The sequence below is a fragment of the Phaethon lepturus genome, unplaced genomic scaffold, assembly GCF_000687285.1.
Source record: "Phaethon lepturus isolate BGI_N335 unplaced genomic scaffold, ASM68728v1 scaffold44673, whole genome shotgun sequence".
Classification (NCBI taxonomy): domain Eukaryota; kingdom Metazoa; phylum Chordata; class Aves; order Phaethontiformes; family Phaethontidae; genus Phaethon; species Phaethon lepturus.
In genome coordinates this window covers 1-4,630 of record NW_010529186.1, presented here as the reverse complement: position 1 = coordinate 4,630, position 4,630 = coordinate 1, and positions in this window count along the sequence as shown.

Genomic DNA, 4,630 nt, shown 5'->3' with positions numbered 1-4,630 from the left:
GCACCCGCCGCAGTGGGCAAGCAGGGCACACGTCTCCCTGCTGTCGGTGGGCTGATTCCTGCTCAGTGTCGCAGAGGATGCTGGAAGAGCCCTATTCATTCTTGCCTGCGCAGCCCAGGGGACAGCACCCAGCTCCGGGAGGTTTGATCCCAGGTGCGCAAGCAAGAAGTTGTGGGTGAAGCATCTTCTCTCATTTATACCTCAAGATACTGTTAGTGTCAAAGTAATTGCTCAGATTTCTCCTTAACAATTAACTTGGGCACTGGTGGTCTCTTGGAACGATGCGGTTGGGCTGCTGATACGGCGGGCGCTCCCGGGGCTCTCGGGTGAAAGTGCCACGGGGGTGCAAGGAGGCGCTGGAGAAAGCGGTCTCCACTACCGGCAGAGGCTATTGGGTGGCTCCCCTCCTCGGCGGGGAGGGAGGGCGCTGGAGAAGCGGAGCTGCTCCTGCCCGTCGCAGGAGAGGGGATCGTGGCCGCCCAGTGCGGCAGGGGAAGGGAGCAGCCGCGCCCTGGGGCCCTGGAAGGCGACGGAAGCCCTGAGTGCACACGCTTGGCTCGGTAGGGACTCCTTTGACACCCAGCCTGAAGCAGGCAAGCTGCCTGCGGCCACCTTCCTCTAGCAGAAGTGCCATCGGACGCAGGATGCTTCAAGACCCGCCTGCCAGGCAAACCCTGAGCATTGCTGCACAGTCAGGGAAGGGTTTGGAACCCAGCCTTGGAAACCACAGTAACTCGCTGAAACTCCTTCTTCTGACCCCTCTCCCCCCACCCCGCTCCCTCCTTTTTCCCGGCTCCTCTCCAGGTAGAAGAGAAATTGTACTTGCCCTGGGTCTGGAACAGGCTTTGGCCCGTGTCTGGAGAGGACGAATCCTGACTCTTCTCCTGTTAGAACCTGCTTCAGGCCAAGAACATTGTTCGAGATTCACGTGGTTGCTTATGCTGTTGTGCAAACAGCATGTAAATGAATTGAAATGTCTTATCCATAATGAAAATATTTCATGCTTTTTTAATCTATTAGATATGGAAATATTTTTTGAAGCTGAAAATGCAGTCCGTAGAATTTAAATTGAAACGTAATACATGTAAAATATATTTTAGTTGATAATTTTGTAAAATGCACTTTTTTGTGTCTCTTCCCTGGTTTCCCAGATCTGTATTTCAGTGTTTACAGATGGAATGAGAACATTCCCTATACCCTGCTTCTGTGAGAAAGATATATTAGAAGTAATTCTTAAAAAATAAATTTGAAAAATCGTATTGATTTAGAAAACAATCCAGTGCTGCGCTGTTCTTCTCTTCCTTGCCTGAACTTCCCACTTGGACCCGTTGGGGTGCCAGAGTTAGAAGCGCTTAGCAGGTGCCAATGCGGGAGCAGACGTGGGTGCTCAGGGTCTTGGGGTGAGCGATCTGAACGCAGCCCAGAGATGAGCTGCTGCTGGGTTTGCCAGTGAAAATGGAGCAAGTGGAAGGAGGATCAGCTGGGGGTTGATGTCTTTTTTTTTTTTTTTCTAATCTGATCTTGACAGCTGCTGTCATAGGAATATTTAAGTCCCAATCTGAAGGTGTTGGTGGCAAAGCTTGTCTCTGCAAGGCTTGGTGTATCGGCCCGTGCTTTAAGAACCCTGGAAGGAAGCGTTTTGAAATGTTGCTTTTTGGAAAAGCGTCTCGCTTGGAGCCCTGTCTCTAGAAGCCAGCCGACAGCTCGCTTGGTGGCATCGCCATCAGTCCCCCGGCCCCGCGGCACCAAGCGCTGCGCATACCGGGGACGGGTCCGACAGCCGCGCAGTCCACACGGACGTCCCGAGACGGCAAGGAGGAGCCCGAGTGGGAGCAAGAGCGGAGCGGAATAAAATAACCTGCTTAAGATCAGGCAGTGGGGCCGGCACCTCTGTGAGGAATGGAAATGTCTGCGTTTAAACACAGGTGAGAGCTGTCTGCAGGCGCTGAGCTCTTGGGGTGCAAGGCCAAAGCTGCTGGCACGTGCAAGAGGCGTGCAAAAGGATTGCAAGTGCTCTTGCGCGCTCGTCCTCGTGCTTACGTGGTGCCTGGATGATGGCCCAGCGGCTGCCCGCGCGGTCCCCGGCAGTTGCTCCTCTGGAGCTGCTTCACAGGCTCTGTGCAGGCTCCACGAGCAAAAAGGCTTTTTCAAGGTTTCCTTCGCGGCGCTAAGCGAACGCAGGGGGTTCCCTGCCCGCAAGGGAATCTCTCCTCTTAACAATAGAACGACTTCTGGAAAGCTCCTCGCATAGCCGGGAACCATCTGGTCCAGCCTGGCTCCCTCGGCTGTAGTTAACTCTGTGTTTTGACTGCCTTATCTGTTCTCTGCAGCGCTCACCGAAAGCCTAACGATTTCTAGCTGCCTCCCCGTTTCTAGGAAAGGCTCCTCGTGGGCTTCCATGATTCTCACCCCCTGCTGAGATGGTGTGTGCCGCTTCCTGGGGCTGCGGCCCCTCTTCTGGTGCTGCCTGCGCTCGTGCTGGGGATGCTCGGCACGGGCGGGGAAGGGCCCCGCCACAGGCTGCTCTGCTGGGGCATCGGGGAATTCGCCCCGAAACCGCGGTGACCTCGGTAAGGGCTCGGTGCCCTTCCCGAGACCGGGCTGTGCTGAGCGTCCGCATGTGGGTGGGTGCCGAGGGGCGGGAGGCGATGCCGTTTAGTCCTTGGCTGGGCCCTTGGAATTGGCTATTTCTATAAATGATGCCGTGTATTAGTTAGAGCTGGACCCTTGCACGCCTGGGGAGGGAGAGAATGAGTTCTGGGAACAAAATGAGCAGGAAGAAAAAATAATGTCTGTTACCGACGCTGAATTAGCTCCGAATTATAGAGAGGGTGTGAGTGGCAAGCGTGGCTTGTGGGATGAACGCAGACGGGCTGGGCACGGTAACCGTGTCCGTAACGCGCGCCCGGGCTCCCGCGGAGCTGTGCGGCAGCAGAACGGGGTTTTGCAGCATCTTTCACTCCCGCGTCGCCTTGAGCGGGAGATTTCTGCGATTGTCCTGTCAGGGGAGCGGGGCCGTGGGCGCAGGGAGCTGCGACCGCCACTCCCACGCTGCTTTAGCCGCTGTCCCCTCAGCCCTGCCAGCTTCGTAGCCCGGTTTTAAGTTCCCGTTTGGACTTCTTCACGGGGCCGGGGTTTTTGCTAGAGAATCCCTGCCTTCTGCTCTCTGCGCCCGTCGTGTTGAATGAGGAGCCTTGTCGCAGCACAGCTCCTCACAGGGACCGGCAGGGGGGGTATGCGCCAACCTTAAACCTGGAGAAGCAGATAAAAACGAGAGGATTCAGGCTGAAAAAAGAAACCATCTTGATAATGAAGTGTATTAAGCTGTAAATTATCTTCCCAAAGGGAGTAAGGAGCTCGTCCTGTGACGCTTGAATTTGCAAGCCAGTGTGGGCTCAGTGGGCATGGTATTCCTGACCTCGTGGCCTTGGGCTTTTGCTGAAGAACTGATTTCAAATTTTCCAGTTGTATTTAATGCAATTTGGCTGCCCAGAGGCATCAGTAATGTGGGTGCCAGAAACGGAGCAGACGCCGGCGCCCTGTGCGTGCCGCACGCCTCTGGTCAGCTCCGGTGCTTTGCGGGGTAGGGACAGTCTCTCACAGGGGTCAATTAAACAGAAAACTGAGAAAAAACTTTTCTGTCCCAGCTCTTCCCGCGTGGCGAGCCGTCGCCAAAAGGATAATCTGTGGCGGACTGAAAAGTTGGGATTAATGTCAAACAAAATTGGATTTACTGTTGAAATCTGCTACCCGGGGGAGCTGTGCTGAGTTGTATCCAGCTCTCCTGTGTCTGACGTTCAACAAAATGCTCTTGTCCCGTGCCTGACGCTGCCGGGGACGTTCTGCCGCCACGTTGGCGGAGTCCCGCTGGCCACGGGGTCGTCCTTGGAGGTGCCGCCCTGCGCCAGCGCTTGGCTCACCCAGCGCTAAGGCAGAGAGGTGTGTTGCCCGCCCGAACCCCGCACCCCTTCGGCCGGCTGAGGAGCTCGTGCTGGCTCCACGTCTGGTCTCGATGCGCCAGCGGTGATTAAGGTAACCGGAGGAGCCAGCCCGCTGCGCCGCATCTCCCCTCGCTCCCCCGCGCGACGTTGGGAGGTGGCAGAGCGTCGCCAGCCTTGCGGGAATTGCGGGGGGGAAGGTGGCACTTGGGGTGCTGGGACGGAGCAGCCCGGGTAAGGTTTGGGCAGCGGGACAAGCATGCAGGGTGCGTGGGAGATGTCCGAAAGCACGTGCTGAGCTGCGGCAATTCAGTCCTTTGAGAAGCACGGGACGGTTCGGCCACCTTACGGCTGCGGTTTCCTGCAGCCTCGGGGATGCCGGTGTGGCTCGTCGCTCCGTGGCTTGACGCTTCGTTTTGGAGCGGCCCCTCTTGCCGGGGCAGGTGCCAGCTGGGCTCCTGGCGGGTGCTGCGGGGGGGCTTCCCCACCAGGCTCCCCGCAGCCCGCAGCCAGGAAAACCCGAAGTGGCTTTCAGGACTTGCTCCGGTTGCCAAAGCGTCTTCCTGCCAGGAGCAAAAGCCACGAGCTCCCGGTTACATTTAACTGCTGCTTCAATGCCACTAATTATAAGTGACTGTAATTGTGCCAAAATTCATCCCAGCCCAGGGACGGGAGCAATTCGGACTGTCGTG